This window comes from Ailuropoda melanoleuca, chromosome 15, assembly GCF_002007445.2.
Source record: "Ailuropoda melanoleuca isolate Jingjing chromosome 15, ASM200744v2, whole genome shotgun sequence".
Taxonomy (NCBI): domain Eukaryota; kingdom Metazoa; phylum Chordata; class Mammalia; order Carnivora; family Ursidae; genus Ailuropoda; species Ailuropoda melanoleuca.
In genome coordinates this window covers 73,389,388-73,411,395 of record NC_048232.1, presented here as the reverse complement: position 1 = coordinate 73,411,395, position 22,008 = coordinate 73,389,388, and the positions used below count along the sequence as shown (strand labels likewise).

General features: G+C 51.8%; 1 protein-coding gene and 1 long non-coding RNA gene across 5 annotated transcripts in view; one reads left to right on the top strand and one right to left on the bottom strand.

The window, feature by feature from the left end:
* Positions 1–22,008, bottom strand: part of CHST11 (carbohydrate sulfotransferase 11) — a 278,390-nt gene that overhangs the window by 7,828 nt on the left and 248,554 nt on the right. The window lies entirely within an intron of this gene.
* The window catches only part of LOC117796411, a 20,025-nt gene continuing 9,415 nt past the window's right edge, over positions 11,399–22,008 (top strand). For both annotated transcript variants that reach the window (XR_004620903.1, XR_004620904.1), the window contains exons 1-2: positions 11,399–11,508; positions 11,783–11,973. This is a non-coding gene — a long non-coding RNA (uncharacterized LOC117796411). The remainder of the gene's footprint in view (positions 11,509–11,782; positions 11,974–22,008) is intronic.

The window sequence follows — 22,008 nt, the reverse complement described above, 5'->3', positions numbered from 1 at the left end:
ATATTGAATAAAAGTGGTGAGAGTAGACATTCCTGTCTTGTTCCTGATCTTAGGGGAACAGCTCTTAGTTTTTCACAATTGAGTATGATGTTAGCTGTGGGTTTGTCATATGTGGCCCTTATTATGTTGAGATATGTTCCTTCTAAACCTACTTCGTTGAGGGTTTTTTTTGTTNGTTTTGTTTTGTTTTGTTTTTTGTTTTTTGTTTTTTTACCATGAATGGATGCTGTACTTTGTCAAATGCTTTTTCTGCATCTATGGAAATGCATATATGGTTCTTAACCTTTCTATTAAATTGATGTGATGTTTCATGTTGATTGGTTTGCAAGTATTGAACCATCCTTGCATCCCAGGAATAAATCCCACTTGATTGTGGTGAATGATTTTTTTTTTTTAATGTATTGTTGGATTTGGTTTGTTAGTATCTTGAGGATTTTTGCATCTGTGTTCATCAGAGATACTGGCCTGTGGTTCTCTCTCTCTCTCTCTCTCTCTCTTTTTTGGTGTCTTTATCTGGTTTTGGTTCAAAGAATCCCCTTTAACATTTCTAGTTAGGCTGGTTTAGTGGTGATGAATTCCTTTAACTTTTGTTTGGGAAACTCTTTATCTCTCCCTCTATTCTGATGATAACTTTGATGGGTAAAGTATCATGCCACTCTCTTCTGGCCTGCAAAGTTTCTGCTGAAAAAAAAATCAGCCTTACGGGGTTTTCCTTCTCTGTAACTTTCTTTTCTCTTGCTGCTTTTAACGTTCTTCTTTATCACTACCTTTTGCCATTTTAAATTACTGTGTGTATTGGTGTGGGGACCTCCTTGGGTTGATTTTGTTGAGGGGGAGGTGTCTGTCTCTGTGTTTCTCGGATCTGGATATCTTTTTCCTTCCCCAGATTAGGTAAGTTTTCAGCTACTATTTCTTCAGATAATTTTTCTGACCCCTTTTCTTCCTCTTCTGGGATTCCTATAATGCAAATGTTATTATGCTGGACTGTGTCACCGAGTTCCCTTAACCCGTTCTTTCTATTATTCTTTTCTCTTTCTCCTGTTCAGTTGATTGCTTTCCATTACTCTGTCCTCCAGCTTGCTGATCTGTTCTGCTTCCTCTAGTCTTTATTCCCTCTGGTGTATTTTTAATCTTAGTCATTGTAGTCTTCATTTTCTCTTTGTTGAGGGTCTCACTGAGATCCTCCCCTCTTTTTTCAAGTCCAGTGAGTTTCTTTATGACCATTAAGTTCTCTACCAGCCATATGGCTTATCTCCATTTTGTTTAGCTCTCTTGCTGGGATTTTTGTCCTGTTCTTTCATTTGGGACACATTCTTCTGTCTCCTCATTTTGTCTAACTCTCTGTGGCTGTTTCTATGGATTAGGAAAGTCTCCTGCTCTTGAAAGGAGTGGCCTTTCGAAGAAGAGGCCCTGTAGTGCCCCGCAGTGCAATGCTCCCTATTCAGCAGAACCTGGCACTTCAGGGGCGTCTCCTGTGTGTACTGCACCTGCCTTGCTGCTGCTGCTGACCCGCTCTTCCCCCAGTGCCTTAATCTGCCATGGCTCTCTTGACCTGTTGTGGGCAGGGTTTGCTTCCTGTGGTGTTAGTGGGTGAGTGAGTCTGGGGCTGCCTTGGGCTTGAGTTGGGTAGACCAGGCATTTGCCAGAATTGCAGCAGCACCAAACTGCAGGGACTCTCCTTGTGTTGTCCCTTGAGAAGCTTTCATTGGTGGGCAAGGCCTGTGGACCAGTGTTGTGCCCAGCCCATTGCTGGGGCTGCAGTCAGACTGGCATGTGTGGTTCTCATCTCCTCTCCCCAGGGAAGGAGGCACTTTGGAGTGATGCCGGTCCCCGTCGGGGCTGCTTGCACACTGCTAGGCTTGTGGCAGCACTTTGCATGGACTCCTGCAGATGCTGGGGTGGACAGGACAGGCCGGCAGGAGAACATGGGGCTGGGGCACTATTAGCAAGCTACGTGGAGAGTGTTCATGCTATGCTGGTTCCTGCAGGTGTCCATGCATCTAAGCCAGGGGGCAGGAGGGAAATAGTGCCCGCCAGCTCTTTTGTTTTTGGAGAAGTCTCCTAAAGATCCCTGCCTCTCCAGAACACACTCTGAGATTAGTGAACTTACTGCCTTCCTGTATGCCCCAGCTGCTGGTTCTGTGCTATACCTCAGCAGGGTTGTGTGTTATATGTCTCTTTAAGGGGGTTGGGGGGCTCAGTTTCCTATCATCCTCTGGCTCCCCCAGAGCTGAGCCTGCTAATTTTTAAAGTTCTAAGTGTTAACCCCCTCTGATGGTAAGAACTCATGAAATCCCTCTGGTTTTCAAAGTCAAGTGTTATTGGGGTAGGTCTTCCCAGTGCAGGTCCCCTGTGCCTGGGAAGCCTGCTGTGGGGTCTGTTTCTCTCCCTTTTCTGTGTTGGCAGTGTCCTTCCCTCCCATGGACAGTCTCCCAGGTCACTTTGGTTCCCAACCATATCTCTGCCCTTCCCACCATTTTTGATGGGGCCTCTTTTCTACCTTTAGCTCTGGAGAGTCTGTTCTGCCAGGCTGTGGGTCATTTTCTGGGTTATTTACATGGACTGTGGGTGTTCTCTATATATATCTGTGGGACAGGGTGAGCCTAGGATCCTCCCACTCAGGTGTCTTCCCCAGAAGTCCCATTCTTTTCCCCTTGGGCCCAACCATTCTCATTAGGGATTCTCCCCTTTCCATTTTGCTGGTATAAACCTGACAATCCTTCAAGTTCCAATGTATTCCCCTGCCACACAAGTGGAAGAATCATTCTCTCCTCTGAACACCCACTGCATTAAACCTCCTTTACCCCCTGCCCCCCCACCCCACTGTCTACTTCATGACTGGTTTTCTCAAGACTGGTGGCCACTTGCTCCACAGGGACTCAGAGCCCCAGAACCACTGCCCCCCTCCAGGCCAGAGTATGGGTGGCCTGAGTCCTGAGAAGGCAGAGGGATTAGTGAACACCCCACCCCCAACCACCTGGACACAGCCAAGTCAGAACCATGAACCTCAGTATGACCCAAGAGGCTGGCCCTGAGTTTCCAATGAGCACAATCTCTACCATTCATCCTGAAACATTCACAGGGCAACTGGGATGGGCCTAATTAGGAAATTTGCTGACTTTACTGGAGACCTGGGGGATGACCTGGTGGCCACCAGAGAAAAATCATTACATCCTGCATTAGAGCTCTGTATCTGCCTCCTCTCATGGTCCCCAGGACAATGGTGATCGTCAGACAGCATGAGACAATAGTCGGGGGGGCTACTCTAAGGCTCCTTCATGGGTTATTTTAATATATCATCTCTAATCTTTCTGGTAATTCTCTGAATTAGATGCTATCACCACTGGAAATTTCCACACTCGAGGGAAGGAAGCAAACCAAGATAGTGCTCTCCTGATAGGCATTTCCCTTTCCAATGCTATATTGTCACTCTTCCCATCAAGAAGTAAAGTCTCCTACTCCAGCCCCTTGCCTCCACCTGGCTGTGAGTTCCTGACTAGTAGAATGTGGTGGAAGCAATGACGAGCAAGTTCTAGAGCCAGGTATGAAAGCTTGTAGTTCCTACACTTTGTTCTCTTGAAAGGCTGCCATACTTTAATACCATACTGGCATAAAGGTTCTCCCTGTCCAACAGAAGTGCCATGAAGTGTGGACTTTGTCTTCCCATGGCTGTGTCATCAGTGCTTTAAAAAGTGCCAGTCATATAGTAGATGCTCAATAAATATTTGATATGATGAGTGAATCCGTTAATAATCTCTTTAGGGAAGTGTGATATGAAAGCAGGCAGGTCCGTGTGTAGCAAATGAAACTTCCCAAATGTTCATAGATGCCAGAACATTCCTTAGTAAAGGCTGTACTAGGATGAGTAGTGTCCCCCCAAAATTCATGTCCATCTGGAACCTCAGAATGGGACCTTACTTGGAAATAGGTATTTTGCAGATGCAATTAGTTGAGAACATAATAAATTAGGATGGGCTCTAATCCAATCAATGATTGGTATCCTAAATCGGAGAGAAAAACAGAGACTCAGAGACTTCCCAGGTAGAAGGCCACGTGATGACAGAGGTAGACGTTGGAGTGACCCATTTACCAACTACGAGATGCCAAAGATTGTCAGCACCATCCGGAAGCTGGCAAGAGGCAAGGAGGGTCTACCCGGAAGCCCTAGGAAATAAACAGGAGCCAAGGCTTCAGTCAATAACTTTGAGCAAATTGCTATAAAGTATAAATGTATAAGAGGAGATGACATCATACAAGAGGATATTTTTACATAGCAAAATAAGGAAAGTGTATTAAAGCATTAGGAAGAGAAAGGGTGAGATTTGAAAACAGAAGATCTGGGCTTGATCTCCCTTGGGCAAGACCATTAACTTTTTTTTTTTAAGATTTTATTTATTTATTTATTAGAGAGAGCATGAGGGGGGAGAGGCAGAGGCTTAATGGACTGAGCCACCCAGGTGCCCCAAGACCATTACCCCCTGAGCCTCCTTTCTCTTAGCTGCAAAATGGGGATAGTACCACCTCGTCTTCAGGATGTCAAATCAAATCAGGTATGGGTTCAGCATTTAGCAAATAAGATCAAGTCTAGGGCAGAATTTGGACAAGGTGTGGTACACAGCAGGCAGTTAAATGTAGGCATTTTTTTTTTTTCATGAAAGAAGAAAAAAGAAACCCATAAGAGAGGGCCAGGAATCCCAAAGACAAATTTCACCAGCCCTATAATTTTGTTGCAGGCAGTTCAAAGTCATGGAAGTCAGTTAATATTTTGAATATGAAGAGTTCTGACTTGCATTTCCTGACTCCTTTTAAAAAATTTTTTAGTTCAATTTAGTTGACGTAACGTATTGCTAGTTTCAGAGGCAGTGATTCATCAGTTGCATTTAACACCCAGTGCTCACACCATGTGCCCCCCTTAATGTCCGTCACCTGCTTACCCCATCCCCCCACCCACCTCCCCTCCAGCAACCCTCAGTTTGTTTCCCATTTCCTGACTTCTTAGCAGATAGCTTTCACACCATTCAAATATCAGCAACAAACTGTCCAAAAGGAAACAGAAGGACTAGGAAGGAGAAAAGACCCTACTAAACGAGCAGAGAAACCAGGGGATCTCCCCCAGTTTCTTTTCCCCCAGCTCTTTTCAGTTGGAGACAATTCTCTGGCCCTCCGAATCTCCCAGGAGGCAGCATGTCCGTTAATACTGCATTCAGAACCACAAAGCCATGAGACATGGAAACGATACCACAGTGTCATTTTACGTCCAGTTGCAGAGACAAAATTAACTCAATGGGGCTTTGAAATGTGGTATTTGAGGTTTCTTTCTCTTTCCATTTCCTTCTTCTCCATGGCAGTTTAGGTGACAAATGGCACACCTGTTGTAATGAGGTATGGCCAATTCCTCTCAGGAGGGTTTTGGGCCACAGCTCAGGAGACGAAGCACGTGCTCAAATGTGAGCCCTCCTTGCCGGGGAAGAAATTCACCTGGGCCTCTAGTGTTCAATTTTTTCACAAAATTGTTTGTTTTTTACTTTACAGTAATTTTAGGGGCACCTGGGTGGCTCAGTCGGTTAAGCATCGGACTCTTGATTTCAGCTCAGGTCATGACCTCAGGGTCATGAGATCCACCCTTGGGTCACTGGGCTCTATGCTCAGTGGGGAGTCTGCTTCTCTTCTCCCCTTCTCCTTCTGCCCCTTCCACTGCCCCATGGTGGCCAAGATGATGCAGGAGAGAGTTCTGATGGCAGCCCGGCCAGTTCCAGATCTCTCCATGCTTGTCATTAGGACCAACAGCATGTGAGAAATTGTCATCAGGTAGATGGTGACTTCTAACTTTAAAAAATGCAAATCTGGTCATGTCTCTTCCACCCTCATCCCCAAGTAGGGCTCACAGGAGCTGTTGTAATGGTCATAACTCTTCAGCAACAAACAGGTTCCCTGAGTATCAGTTAAGGAACTCTCCAAGGGGCCTACAGCTATGGGACATCAGGAAGACAAGGGACTGAAGAGGACTCACTGATGAACAGTTTGGTCCTTTGACACAGAAAGAGAATATCTGTCTTTATCAGGGGATCTGATAATTGTCTGAGCTGGGAGATCAGTCTCTTTCCTCTTTCCCTCTCTTTCTCTCTCTACTTCTTTTTCTCTTTCTCAGAGGTATTTGACGAGAACGCAACAAAGGACAACACTGAAAGAGGAAAAAGCAAATCTGCCAACTATGAGGGGCATGATTAAGATTCTCATTTAGTTGTGGGCTTCCTAGTAGCAGGGACAACAGGGAAATGGGATCAAATCTCCTTGCTTTTGCTCTCAGAGTCATTCCAATTGCTTGGGGTGGAAAATGTACAAGGTTTTAAAGGACTCAAATTTCAGTGGAGGGAGGTTCTTGGATTCAGTTGGCTCACGCTGGAGCATTTGGGGGGCTGCTTTCTCCCACCGACAGGATGCTTCTCCACTACACCACTCCACGCCTCATGCCTACGGACGGCTTCAGAATTTACAGGACACTTTAACACACACCGTCCCGTTAAAAGAACACACTGGAACTTCTCTAGAGCCTAGTAAAAGGAGGTTTATATTTTGGCGGACCAGCCATACTTCCAACCACGTGACATCTTTTTTTGGGTTACGACCAGGTATCGAGAGTCCTTCATGTTAGTGATTCCCAACCTTTACCATGCACGGGAGTCACCTAGAGGGCTTGTTACAGCAGTTTGCCGGGTCACATCCCCAGATCTGATTCTGATTAGGGTCTGAGACTGCATTTCTAGCAAGTTCCCAGGCGTGTTAGTTTGCTCAGGCTGCCATAACAAAATACCCCAGACTGGGTGGCATCGTTAAGAAATTAATTGATTAATTAAGAGATTAATTTTCGCACAGTTCTGGAGGGGGGCACAGTTGGTTTCCTCTGAGGCCCCCGCCCCCCTCTTTGGCTTGCAGATGTCCACCTTCTTGACGCCTCTTCACGTGGATGCCCTCTGAGTGCAAGGCCTCCGCGCATTGTCTCTAACTTGTCTTATGAGGACACTGGTTCTATGGGATTAGAACCCACCCTCATGGCCTCATTTTAATATAATCACTTCTTTAAAGGGCCTCGCTTCAAACATGGTTACATTCTGAATTACTTCAACATGTGAATTTGGGGTGTGGGGGGGACACCATTCTGCCCACAACACAGGTGATGCTGGTCCAGGGACCACACTTTGAGAACCACAGGGTTCTATGATGAGGAACTCACCAAGCTACAGCTACCCTCAAACTCCGGACACAGAACCTGGGGTCCTCGTCTGCTGCCAAGAGGCTCCTGGACCCACCTCCACTCTCAGCCTGGACTCCCTTCCTCTCCCTTTGATCTCCCAAAAGTATAAATTAGGTCAGAGGAGGGCTGATTCTAGGAAGCCGTGAACATGGCTAGAGGCTCTGGGCTGTGTCCTGCGTTCTTATTTGGATGTCTATTTTTAATTTGACGGTTAAAAAAGGCATCTATAATTAGTTTAAGTACCAAATTGAGGGACTGTTTGAAAAAGTCTTTAAAACTTCACTGCATTTCATCTTAAAAGGAAGAAAAACTGGTTTCCTTTAAATTAAAACATCGTCCGTGGTGTTTACCATTTCTTTCAGACCTAAGAACCAACCAGAAGGAGCAGCTCTTCCGTTTTGCTGCCCTGGTGGGGAAGATGCAGACAGATGGAAAACCAGAGAAAAAGGTACATTTGGAGGCATCAAGTGAGTGGGGTCTGGTGCAATCTGCTATAAACAACTGTTAGCTTGGGCCTGGACTCAGTTTCTCCACTTGAAAATCCAAATACAAGACCCCTCCCGGCACCTTGGCTGCCCCTGCCATCTTCCTGACGATGTGATTCCCTGTGATTCTATCACATTTCTTTCTGGCAGAGAAATTCCTAAATGCTCACAAAAAGGGCTCGTCTGCCGGGACCCCCGAAGGATCCACACCCACAGGAAACCAGAGGTGCACACTGATCTGAGCGACCAGTTGTGAAGTGCTTACCATACGCCAGGCACTGGTACTCTCCACATTCTAGCAGATAGGTATCCTCCTAGTTCCAACTTGCAGATGGAGGAAACTGAGGCACAGGGAGAATAAGTCACTTGCTCAAGATCAGGGAGCTAGGAACTGGGGCTGTGCTCTGAGACCCTGCATTGCGTGACCTCCCAGGGTCCTTCCCCCCTCCCCCCCGGGAGTTAGCATCTGGGGGGCAGAGACGCTGGAGCTCACTGGGATCACAGGAGGGCTCTAAACACCCCCGAGCCCCGGAGTCCATGCCAGAGATCTGCTGTAATTGCTCTGCATGTGGCCAGCTTCCAGGGCATTCTAATGCCGCCCAGGTGGGGAGCCATTGCCCTGCAGGCTCCAATGCCACCAGCTATAAAATAAAGCACATATGGGTCCCAAGCAAAGCCTGAGCGTGATCCTGGGCAATTCATTTTCCTAGTCCTCATATATAAGGTTAAGTGGTTTTCCGTTCATTCAGCAGGGCCAGAGGTCAAAGGTCTAGAAGGCCGCAGGGTCTAGAAGGTCTCAGATATGTTTGGATGGATCCTTAAGGGAACCACTAGGAATTATATAATGCTTAAACACTTTTATGCTTAGAAAAAAAAGAAACATACTGAACCTTTAAAGAAATAATCTGGTCTGAATCTGTCACAAAACCTAAAGGGTTTCACAGTGCCAAGAAACTGGTTGCTTAGGATTTGAACTTGTCACTAAGGAAGCAAGGGCTGCTTGATTACAAGGACTGGAGGTCTGCAGGAGATTTTCCTACCTTTCCGAAGCAAAAGGAACAAGGAAGAGGTGCACAGATGGGAAGCATTTTGATGCAGGAGACAGTGGGTGCCCGAGGGCCCGTGCTCGCCTCTGGAAGCAGAACCCCAGCCAGGCTCAGCTGACACGGCCCCAGGGAGCCAAGGGCTCTGAGGGTATTTTAACCTCGGGAGCTTTGTGGGCAGAAACAAGCAAGCTGAGGTTTCAGGCTAATGGTTAAATTACTTCTTTTGTATGCAGGGTTTAAATGCGTGACCCAAATTAGGGTCACAAACTCAAAATGCCCTCCAGAGCCAGCCAGAAGTCCCTGGGCCGCTGAAAGTAAGCAGTGCCACTGAGATCTGGCTCCTCTCGCCAGGGGGGAACGGGAACCTGGTCTTTCAAGATGTTTCAATTTCTCAAGAGCAGCCAAAAGACCAGATTTTATGTGAAATCTTGGCATTCTTAAATGTTAGCTACAATTAAAAAAATTTTCTTAATACGTGGGCCAAACCATGCTTGTTGGGGCTGGGTTTGCTCAGGGCCACCAGCTGGCGCCCTCACCCAGGCATTTGAGGACACCAGGGCTCCTAGGGGGTGCCCTTCCTCGGGTAGGCGGTTCAAGCTGCACCCTCCCTGCCCCAATGCCTCCCGCTCAGTGATGGAACTGGAAGCAGCGAGGAGGTGGGGGAGGAACCCCATGTGGAACTGGCCAGACTGCAGGCGTCCCAGGGAGCAATTAGGAAAGTTCCCAATCAGCAGGAGTTATTAAGAGAAACCACTGGAACCTCAGCTCTCCCGTCCTCTTCCCACCCCCCATCCGTGCTCACCCACCTTCTTCTGATGCTCTTATCACAATGTACTTACTCGGTGGGGCTCTCCCTTCCAGAATGCAAGCTCTGGGAAGCTAGGGAGCTTTTACTCTTCTGTTTACTCATGTATCCCCCCAGGTGCCTGGCACATACGGGACCCTCAAAGCTTTGTCCAATGAATGACTGCAGGCAGGAATGGATGACGTGGGGACGGCAGGGACTTTAAAGGCCACAGAATGACTGACGCAGCTGCAGGGGCCTCCCAGTGCCTAAACCTACAGCCCCAACTCGTCTTCCTCCAGAGGTTTCTGGCGCAGACCCTGCAGCTGCAGCTGCAGCGCTGGGACTCCGGGTGCCGGCTGCAAACAGACTCCAGAAAGCTGCGACAGCCTTTGAGGCTGGCACTTTCCACCCAGCTGGGGAGGCCAGGAAGCAGGAGGAGGGAAATCATGCGAGAGGGTGCTGGAGCCAAGGGCTGCCCTGGGAAGGCCTGGTGTGGGGTGCGTGCTGCTAGCGCTCCCTTTCAGCCAGGCCAGGTGCGGCTGGAGGGGCTGCATTTCCATTTCAGATCAGCTGTTTGGGCTTCCGGAGGCCCGGGCAGGGTGCGGGAGGGGCGCAGGAATAGGGATGGGGCTCTGCCAAGCTGGACCGGCTTCCCATGAATGGTAGCCAGGAACAGGGACAATGGTGAAGGGACGTGGCCCCCACCCTGCTTGGGAGGCTGGGTTTCCTGGGAAATCAGAAGTCAGAGGGCAGGTGTAATGTGCACCTGCCGATGGATGCTTTGGGGCCGTCGGAAGTCACTGCTGGCCAGGGGAGCAGGGAGGAAGTTTCCACTGCACAGCTTTGAGTGGCTCAAACGGTCTCCCAGCCAAGGTGCTGACAGCACTCCTCCCAGAGGGGCTCCCCTGTTCTTCCAGGGCAGGGGCCTGGGAAGCCCCAGCTTCTCTTTCTGGTCTCTCCCTCCTTGGACCAAACTGGCTTCATTGGTTCCCTTCCTAGACTCACCAGATTGCTCAACTACTCCTGTTTTGCCCAAATCACTCGATTCCTTCAGGTCTCAGCTTTCCCATCTATAAAATGGGGACAATAGTGGCTGCTTCTCAGAGTTCTTCTAAGGAATCCGTGAGTGCCCACAGAGAAGGCACTTGGCATGGTGCCACGCACATAGTCGGCCCTCGGTCAACAGCAATTTGCTTTATCGTTATAATGTCTTCTATTACAGAGGGCTGCTTCGTAAGTGGCCGGGAGTACGGGGAGCCTATCACTCTAACAGCAGCTCTGAATCCTTAGTGTACGTAAGGGTCATGGTGGGTGTTCAGCGAAATGTGCATTCCTGAGAGATTCTGACTCAGAGGGTATGGCAGTCCTGGGTGCCTGGTCTTGACCGCTGTCCCGTGGTAATTCTACAGGCCAACTCCAAGGACGGTGGTCCTGTGTTCCATTCTGAGCACTGCTGACTAAGTGTTACTTTTATGCAAGTGGGTTCTATATTTAATGTCCCATACATTTGTCATCTGTGCAAAACAGCTGGCTCATGGCCACTCAATCTTGCAGACAGAGGATACGGACAGCCGCCGAGGGAGGCAAGTCGGGCTGGCGGTTGGGAAGCAAACTGGAGGTCTAAAGAGGAACTTCCTAGCTAGATAGAGATTCCCTGTCAACGTGTATTAACAGACTACACAGAGTGCCTGGGATTGCAGAGGAAGTGAACTCTGGATTGAGAGACACCCAAAAAGGGTGATTTATTGCATAATCAAGCAGCATGTGACAACAGTATCCCGTGTCCTCACTGTTGAAAAGCTACGCATGAACCACTCTGTTGGACCATCATGTCTGCATGTTGTCTATTTTCTGGAGAGGAAGGCGGGCCTCTCACAAAGTGGGGAGGTTGAGCCAGTGCTGCAGAGGGGCCCCCAAAGCACCCCCCAGCTCTGCCAGGTGACACCCCTTCCCCTCCAAGTCACCAACAAACTTGGGACCCCCGAGGAGCTGTTGCCACTACTCTCACCTGGTCCCCTTAGCCTCAAGCTGGTCCTTCCTAAGCACAGTCACAGTGCTGTGAACGGCTGAGTTCAACTCCACCTCCCCCGAGGACAGGACAGCTCCCGGCTAACTCTGGCACAGGCCTTAGCGATGGTGATGTTTGTGCCAACGCCTTAATGCCTTTCCACTACTAAGATATTCTGTCACGTCACCACCTCTCCCTCTTAAGGATGTCTACTGGGGATCATGGAAGTGTAACAGGAAGGCTGCCGTCGTACAACGCTACGAGGACAGACATGTCTACGCTCACTAGCTGTGTGTCAAGAAGCCTACGCACCTGGGCTGTTTCCAGGTCATGTCTGGGAACACACGCATAACACAGCCACACAGCACAGCAGGGATCTCCACCTGGGCCCACAGGTGAGTAAGAAACGTCAGAGGTATGAACACCCTTCTGTCTGGAGAGCTTTGGAGTGATTTCACACCCCCAGAGGCCCGGGAACACAGAGCTTCAGATTTGGAAAATACCTTGGTGAGCAACTGATTCTGATTTTCAGACGGCAACACTGAGGCCCAGAGACGGGAAGTCATCCACCCCTCCCAGGGGGCGGCAGAGCTAAGACTACGGCGAGAGGAGGCATCTTCTCAGTCCATCCACCCAGCAGCCCTTGCTGGTGGCATAGGGATGCGTTCAGGGACAGAGCAAGGGGTGGGCCAGCCCAAGGGCCATCTCTGAGCTGCTAAAACGTCTCACAGATGAGACACAGAAAACATCCCTGCTACCTTCCACCAACCAAAGAGGAGTGTACTATTCCTCTTGGAGTCATGATCAGTGGAAATCCGGAACCAAACAGGAGCCGGTGACCTCTTATTATCCGAGATAGGAAACATGGCAAAGTCTTCCCCCCTGGGCCGGCTTGATTTGGGAAATCATTAAAGAAAAGTGAAAGCAAGGAATGGGTGAAGTCTTGACCATTAAAACACAAAAAGCAATGACTCTGTTTGGGGCAGTGGAAGGGAATGAACGGATCAATTTCAGGACAGGATTTTTATAGTACAAGCAGAGCCTCCCTGATCCCATCACCTGAGTACCGAGCAAATATCAAATATCGAGAGCATAGGGTTTCTCACCCTGCGTTAGAAAGTCTGGGATTCTGCGGAGCCGACCTGACACAGGGGTTGGAGGTCAGACTCTGGAATCAGGAATCTGGACAGGATATCTGGACAGGAATCCTGGCAATGCCCCTGTCTAGCCACGTGACCTGGCAGCAGTCCTTTCTACCCCTCCCAGCCTCAGTTTCCTTATCTGTAAAGTGGGGGTTCATAGAAGCATCTACCCAAAAGGCTGTTGTGAACTTTAAAGGGATAAAGTTTACAAAGAACTATGAACTGGCCCTCAGGTGCTCTAAATGTGCATACAGTTCATATTCAAAGTTAAAAGATCTTTTCCATGAACCCCCTCCCCCAGAAGTTGTCTTGACTTTGTAGCTGTTTTTGTGGAGTGGCAGCGTGGTGTAGAGCACAGATTCTCCACCCAGACAGCCCAGGGTGAAAATCTGGCCCCACCACTCCCTGGCTGTGGAACTTGGGCAAGTTACTTAACCTGGGCCTCAGTATTCTCATCTGTTAAATGGGGCTTATGACAGCACTGACCTTCTAAGGTTGTATGTGATGGTGATAGCTCCCTGAATACAGAAGGCCCTGGAGGTGCACAGATGACTGTCCCTGAGGCCTCACTTGTCTTGTGACCTCGTAAATGAAAAGAGGAGAGACCCCACATTTACCTTCCCTGACTACAGCTCTGCCTGGACATGCCAACAAGGAGGGAGACTGGTGGATGTCCCTTCTCCTCCACTTTCCCTGTCTCCCTCGGGTGAAGGCCCAAAAGCAGGAGAGAAGGCTCAGGCCTGCAAGTGCCCAGGCTGCTGGCCCGGGCAGAGCAGGAGAGAAGGCTCAGGCCTGCAAGTGCCCCTCAGGGCAGAGCAGGAGAGAAGGCTCAGGCCTGCAAGTGCCCAGGCTGCTGGCCCGGGCTCCTGAGCAGTGTGGGAAAGGGCGCTGATGCCCCGACCTTCGGCAGGCAGGCAGGCATGCGGTGGCTTCCCTAGCCTGCAGCTGACCCAGCCAACACCCTGCAGGTCCTGCTTGGCCCATCACTGGGCTCTGGATTGGCCAGCTTGTCCCCTGCCACTGCCAGCAGGTTGCTGACCTCCTGGCCCTACTGTCCGACCCCAGGAGGGACACCTCAACCTGGCAGCCACTCCATACTTGCCTCAATCCATCAGCTGCCCCGGGTAAACCACCGGCCCAGGGCTGCATCTCTGGAGGGGGCCTACTGCGAAGCAAGATAAGGTTTGTCTTCAGGGACGAATCTCATATTCTAACAGGGCACAGAGACAAGGAAAGGAAAAAATCCTAATACCATGTGGCAGCTGACAAGTGCTACCCCAGGGATTAGGAGTCTGCTGGTGTCAGATGCCTGGATCTAGCACCTGCGACCTGGAGGCCTGGGGCTCCCCAAGCCTTTATTTCCCTCGCTGTGAAATGGGCGCAACAACAGCCCCTGCCTCAAAGGGGGGAGAAAAGACCAGACGAGGAGTTATGTCTGCCTCGGCACACAAATGCTCAGGAACGTCTTACAAGGCGGTGTGGGGATCAAGGGGGATCGACAGCACAGGCAGTGCCCTTTCCTTGGTAGAGAACGATTTCCCGGAGGAAGGAATGTTCCTGAGACACTGGAGAGATAAGAAGCTGTGAGCTGGGCGAAAGGAAGGCCTTATAGGCAGGGGGCCGGGGTGGGGACGGAGGACGCACAGAGACGACGGGTGACAGGGGCCAGAGCACCTCTGCTCTAGGTCCCGGAAGCCGGAGGCTCCGTCCCGCTTGACTGCTGTCCCTGCACAGGCTGGGGGCTTGCAGGGACAGGGACCGGTCGACCCACTGAAGCTGGATGAGGCTGTGGGGCCCACGGGAGGCGGTGGCCCACCCCACCCCAGGCCTTCCGGAAAGGAAGCTCCACAGACATAATTGCACTGCTGGAGGGGAGCCGCTGGGAATCTTTTTATATACACTAAGTGGCATTCTCTGAGCCAAGGCAAGGAACAGATGCACAGAAGCAGTGGGGTCAGGGGCTGAGGGGGCTGGTTTCCATGAATGAATCTACTTCTTGTGGCAACTGAAGTCTCCGGCGGGGAACCCTTCAGCTCCAGGGAGCAAAGTAAGCTGGTGAGAGTGGGGGACACCCGGGCGGAGCACAGGGCCTTCACAGCAGAAAGCCCGTGGCGCCCCTTTCACTTGCCCTGCTCAGCGCACCCTCCAAAAGCACCTGGTGGGGGATCTCCCTCCTCTATTTCTGTTTTCTTTAGAAAGACATAAAAACTACAGTCACTCAAGAGAGGCAGAAATACCTCCACTCTTGTGTTTTTCTGGACTGTCCCGAGGAAAGTGCTGGGCAAAGGGCCTGGAGTGACACAGAATGGTCCAGAAAACTACCAATTCACCCGCAGGCTCAGGTGGAAGAAGGAAGAAGAGCAGATGTTGCATTTATGGAGGGCAACACAGAGGGAGTACTCGTCACGGGGCCGCGGAGGTGCTGGGTCCAGTGAGGGGATCAGACATGGTGGCAGGAAGGTGACAGGTCGGGAGAAGAGGGCTCTGTGTGGCGGTGGACTCCCGCCCTCTACTGCGTATATGGGGAACTCTCCATCCTTCAGTGAAGTCATGGATACTCAGAGCCACCGGGGGCCTGGGAGTTTCTCATAGTATATCCTGTGTGGGCTTCCTCCGAGCACCCTCCACTGGGAGCCGGATGCTTTGTGACTGGAGCACGGCCTGCTGGGTGGGGGTGTGGATGCTGCCTGGGGGCCACAACGGAAGAGCCAGTGGGACCTCAGCAATGGGAGGGGGTGTCTGCCGTGTGCCAGGCATCCTGCTATAAGCAGCTGGCAGCCACCATCTGTTAAACCCCCACGAAAACCTGAGAAGCGTGACCCACTTTACAGATGAGTAAACTGAGGTTCAGACTACTTAAATGCACATCTCAAGGCCCACACCTTGTAAGTGGTGGGACACAGATTGGAGCCTGGGTCTGCGGCCTAAGCCAGTGACCCCTACGCTGACTGCCTCTGTGACCTCAGCCGTTCCCACTGGGAACAGCCAGGAGCGCAGAGGCCGATCCACAGCCCGGATCTACCCCGCGGGGCAGGCATGGCTCCTGGGTGTAGGAAAGACGCTCCGGCATCGAACTAAATACACCCTCAGGAAGGAAGCTCTGATTGAATGGTCTTCCCCAGGTTGCTAAGAAGGTGGATCTGAAAAGTTCTCACCACAAGGGGAAAATGCATAACTGTGTGCAGAGCGTTGTTAACTAGACTCAGCTGGTGATCACTTCTCAGTCATGCAAGCGTCGAATCAGCTTCTAGACCTGACACTCATGTTCTGTGTCCGTTACAGCCAAACTAAATAATACATCCCCTCCCTGAAGTTCTTGTGGAGTTTAAAAAGTCCCATCACTAACTGGCGGGGCAGCATATCCCATAAAGATCATCTATAAATGCTCTTAAGGGAAATGAAATTTTCTTCCCAACGATACACTTGTTTGATTCTTGGAGCCGCAGGGCATGGTTTTGCCGCCTTGTCCCTGAAGCCAGGTTTTGTTTCTAGGAAGATCTGTGATGAGGATACCTCACAGCGCAGGGATGCATTTCTCCTCGGCTTTCATAAATTGTATTTTCGGGGTGGTTTACACTGACGTCTAGCACATCTACGAGTCTGTTTGGGGACTTTAAAGGGGACCAGAGCACCCCTGTCTCCCATGGGCACCTGGGAGGAGCTCAGAACTGAACCAGCATCTCAAAGGGCTGCTCTATGAAGCCCCACTCAGCCAGCTTAGGGCAAAGTGAAGCCTTCACCAGGCGCACAGCTGTCTACGCGGGCTCCCTGAGATGCCCTGGCCGCAGGGCCCGGCCCCTGCCCACCCTGCTTCTCTAGGCTCGGACACAGCTCAGTCAGCCTGAGTGCTCTTCAATCAGGCCAGAATCCAGAAGGGTGGGGCATTTTCTCAGAGTTTTATAGAAACTTCTAACCAGAAACATCTGGAAATCCATGCGACGGAGTTGGATGCCTTAGGGCAAAGCTCCAGCTTGGCCAGGCCGGGGCATTCGCTATACGAGCCTGAGTCACTGGCCTCTTTCCCAGCAGCCTCCTCTGCAAAATGGCCCTCCCTCCTTCCCTTCCCTCCTTCTTCTCTCCCTTCCATGGAACACGGCACACTCATTTCATTCTCGGGGTGGTTGAACTTCCTGTCCCGTCCTTGGTCATCACCCTATAAGGTCCCAGGAGAATCTCAAAATATCTGAAAATGAGCTGTCACCCATCTCTTTCCATGTCCTCACCTCTGGGAAAGGCACCGCTGTGTGCCCAGGTCCCTGGCCAGACCCCTGGTCACCCCTCCCCATCCCGGCAGCCTTGGCAAAAGCCACATGGCCTCTAGCCTGGACTGCTCCTGGGGGCTCCAGGCCTGGGTCCCCTCCAGAGCAGATAATCCCTCTACACACTGCTTTGAGTCCATTGTTCCTATGCTTTTAGCCCCCAATGAGTCTCCACTGCCTCCTGTGGGGATTTCAGACTCCTGAGTCTGAACTCAAGACCTACCTGCCCGGTCCCATCTCTTAGCAGCCCTGGCCCCACAGGGTCATCAAGGAAGCATGCAGGAGTGCTGTGTTTTCTGGCTTGGGGGGGAGGGGTCAGTCCTGCTAGGTGGGTAGGTTCAGGGGTGCAGGACTGGGCACCATGGAACTCACTGGGTTTGAAGGTGCCCCCACAATCAGGTAAGGCCCCTTCTTGACACACGCAGTCCCATAAAGGCTTTAGAAACTTTCCCCTCCTTCCATTCCATGGGGAAATCTTGGGTTTGGAGATTTTCTGTGTGGGATCTGGACATCTTCCATCAAGCAAAAATTAACATCTGGCCTCGTGCCTTCTACACGATCTGTATGATGCTTCTCACCAACACCGTCTTCTAGTTGAAGAGCCCAACAGCAGCACAGCGTTGTGGAAAGGGGATACTCTCCGGAGCCGAGGGGCACGGGTTGGGGGGGGGGACGGTCTCCGCTTTGGGACTTTGGACAAGTCCCTTCACTGGCCTGGGTTCACTCACCTCTAATAGGGCTGGAAACACCTACCACACGGAAGTGCACAGTGAGAGTTCAACCAGATGATCCAGTCAAGTTCAAAGCACAAGGCTGACGCCTTCTTTGTGGATTATGTGTCCAGAAACAAGTGCTTAAAAAACACTTAAGAGACGCTTAGCTCCAGAGTGAAAGGAAGATTCTAATTCCTTTTGTCACTGCAAAATGAATCAGCATGTGTCTTGCCATCTGGTCTCAGCAAGCTGGGAAGGAGACCCCGGAGGCTGAGGGTATGGACAGATGACGTTACTGCCCGGATTCAGCAAATGCCCTGGTGACACTTTTGTGAGTGGGACTGACCTGGCTGAGTTCAGGGTTTGATCCAGTCACTGTGATCTGAGGGACACTGGGACCAGGTGATTTCAGCCACTAAATACCAATAGGTGCTTTATCGTCTAGTCCTGTGGGTGATGGCACTCTTGCCCATCACCAGAGTCTTTCCCATCCCTGACCCCTTGGAGGGGGGGCTGGAGAAGGGAAAAGAGACGGGGGAAGACTCAGAGACGGGGTTTGATTTCACATGTGAAAGCTGGATTTTTGAAAAGTAAGTGAAAGTCCAATGATTTGGTTTCCAGGCCACACACAAGTGCCCCCGGGGTTGAAACAGCCATTAAAACATGCCATAGTCTGGATTTCCTGCCAGGACCTGGTTATGTGCTGGGAAGGTTCTTAGAGTTACCATATTTTCCACCTTTGCACAGTGTGCATTGTGTAGAAAAGCCCAGCCGGCATCTGGCACAGGGGCCAGCGCAGGACATGCTACTGGTGCAGCTGGGACTCACGGACGCTGGGGACACAGCCCGGTGCATGCCGCCGGGACTCATGGATGCCGGGGACACAGCCTGGTGCACACTCACGGATGCCAGGGACACAGCCCAGTGCATGCCGCCGGGACTCACGGACGCTGGGGACACTGCCCAGTGCACGCCACCGGGACTTAGGGATGCCAGGGACACAGCCCGGTCCGTGCTGCCGGGACTCACGGACACCGGGGGACACAGCCCAGTCCACACCGCCGGGACTCACGGACGCCGGGGAGGCCACACAGGGCACGGATGTAACCCACCACCATTCCCGCCCCCTGAGCCCAGTTCCACCTTCTCCTGTCCTCGGCCAGGGTGGGGAACGGCGAGACAGACCCATCGTCCCTCAAACTCCAACAAAAGCTGGAATAATTGTCAGGCTGTAAGACCACGGGGAGGCCCCACATCTGTCTGCACAGCTGTATCCCCGACGTCTTCGCATAGCGCCAGGCACTCACGACTTGGTGAATGAACACTTCTTGGGGAAGGCTACAGTTTCATTCAAAACCACATTCTGGCATGACACTCAGGGACATCATCCTGGGGAAGGGTGTGGGAGAGAACTAACATTCTGGAACCCTTCACGTGGTGCTAGAAACCTGACATGTTATTTCTTGAATCGTCTTAACTCCGAGAAGTGGATTCATCCTGACTTACAGATGGCAGCGCTGAGAGTCCGAGAGGCCTGGCTACTGGTCCTGAGGCCGCGGGGCGCCCGGGAGGCGGCATGGCCTATGCGCACGTCGCTTATGCTTCTGTTCCAAAATGGTCTCAGAGCCACCGCTCGGAAGCTGGGTTATAGCACAGGGGGTGCCAGATTCTCCCCCTCTATAGGCCCCCAAAATAAAGAAAACCAGAAGAAGCCCCCTTTCAGGTCTGCTTTCTTTACACTTTTAACCGGAGCAGGACTTGCGCTCCCCAGTCTGAGTGTCATTGCGAGCTCCCTCCCTGCACACGCCAGAGAACAGCTACAACTCCGTTGCGCTCCTCTGGGCTTGGGTTTGCTTATGGACTCAACTTCCCGTGGTTCTGTTTGCTGGGAGGAGGGGAGTGGTCAGCCGAGTCGGGGGCACGGATACGCCCACCCTCCGCTCCCCCAGAGCCTGCGTGAGCGGCGAACCAGCCCTCCAAGGACGGTGCCAGCCAGTGTGTGTTCTTTGGCTTGGAAGGCCTGGAGACCGCTCATGTCAAGGCACACGTCTCAACAGGACAGAAAGGGGTGGACGGCAACCAGCCTCCGGGAGACAGCTCATGCGCGGAGAGAGGAGGGCCACGTTCAGAAGGACACAGAAGAGCTGCTGCGCGTCGGTGAAGGAGAAGATGCTCGTCCCGCACCGGCATCAGCACTGCGGGGCTGCAGCGTGCTTCCTGCGAGAGTTCCCTCCCCCACAGCTGGCACGGCAGGCTCTCTCTTCCAGCAGCCGCACCCCAGCAGCTGAGGCACTAGCAGCCCTTCCCTCTGCTCCCTCAGAGACAGAGGGTGGGAAACCCAGAGGACACCTGTCCTCATTTCTTTACCAAGCAGCGCCCCCAATGAGTGAGGCTGTCACAGCGTCGTCCACCTGCGAGCCCCCTGCCCCACCCTGCCCCTTCTGGCCCCTCTTATTTCAAGGCCCAACCAAATGCCGACTCCTCTGAGCCAACCAATGAGGCAGCCATTTGGTGTTCTGTGCCACCTGTGCCCTGGACACACCGCTATCATCACACCGTGTCACGGGAAGCTGTTCCACTGTCTGGGCCCCAGACCCCGAGCTCTTTGTGTTTCTAGCGCCTTCTCTGTCCTTAGTAGGGTAGGTACCTAGTTCAGTAAACGGCCGTTGGGTGAAGAACAGATCGTTGTTATCCTTCGCTCATAATGATTGTGCCCTCGCTGTGGGCCCCGCCCCTCCCCAAGGCGTCTGTGTGGCTTCCCTCCGTGAACGTCCCTATGACAACCCTCTGTGGCAGACACCATTCTTCTCCCCATTTGATACAAGAGGCCAAGTGGGCAGAGAGGTTAAGTAACGGGTCTCAGGTCACACAGTGAGTGAGTGGCAGGGACAGGCTTCTGACCCAGGCAGGAGGCCCCTGAGCGTGCAAGCTGTCCCTTGGGTCACGCGTGGAGCATCTGTACGGACAGCAGGGCAGGCTCGGAGTCCAGCAGAAGCACACCAGTGAGTGCCAGGCCCCAGAGGCAGGCCCTGCTGCTGCCCATGTGTTTGAGGGGGCTTTGCTGTCATCTGATACCAGTCAGCCACCAACAGGTTAAGGGGACCAGGTGGAGATCGGGGAACAGAAGGTGCCAAATCACTGACCCAGGCTGCCTGACACACAGCCCGGGCCGGGGGCCAGGAGAGGGGCTGCCTGCCTTCCTGGTCTAAGCCCCTGCCTCCCAGGCGCTCCCTGGCCAGACACCCCAGGCCTCCCCTCCTTTTAGTCATTCTGAGTCCAGCCTGCCTTTCACAGATCCCCCTTCCCCGGCTTCACCCAGCTCCCTGTGAACTCACCAGCACACGTATTAGCGGACCGTGGAAACCCCACTCACACTGTGGCTCTGCACTCTGCCTGTCTCACGGTCCTGCCACGATGCTATTTGCTCTAAGTGCCTGGATCTTTTTTTTTTTTTTAAGATTCACGCCCTGAGCCGAAGGCAGACGCTTAACCGCTGTGCCACCCAGGCGCCCCTGGATCTTAAACTTAAATGAACACAGGACTCCACAGGGCAGGTAAAGGGCATTGCCTGCTTGTTAAAATACAGATTCCAGGGCCCAGCTCCCGGAGATCCATTCTGTGTCACAGGCCCAGAAATCTGCATTCTTAACCACTCGCCCCAGGTGACTCACCTGGGAAGAAACACAGTTTACAACCTCCGTGGTTAATTACTGGATGATGAGAACCCTTCACATGTATACAGTTTCTCCTGATTTGCTAGGTGCCCTCCCTTCTCACCGGAGTATCACAACAACTGATAAAATGCCCTGGACAGGGAGTCACAGGCATGACTGCACAGACGAGGACGGTGAAGGTCGAAGAGCTGCGGGCTCGAGGCGCCGGAGCAAGTCAGACGGGGGCCAGATTACACGGCCCAGCTCTGTCGTTCCAGCGGTGGTCTCCCCCTCCGCCAGCTCATCTAGGCCCCTTCGTCCCTGCTTCTGCCTGTCTTTTCTTTTTTCTTGCCATAATTCTCAATTCCAGAAACTGAGGGTACTAATTAGGGATAAACCGTGAGAGGAAAACAAAAATCGCCCAAACTCCCATTTACCAGAGATAATTATTAATGTTTCGGTGTATTCTTCTAGCTTTGTTCTTCCGTTCTAATCACCACGGCACCGTTTTGTTAGCCACGTTTTCCCTTCCGACAATTAACCAGGAACAAGGACAGTGCTGCTTCACCCGGCACTCGGAAGCGGGGAAAGACACTGGCTATCTACCTTGTCCCTTTCTGTCCACCGCCCTCCTCCGCGGCCACCGCCCCTTCATGCTCCCCT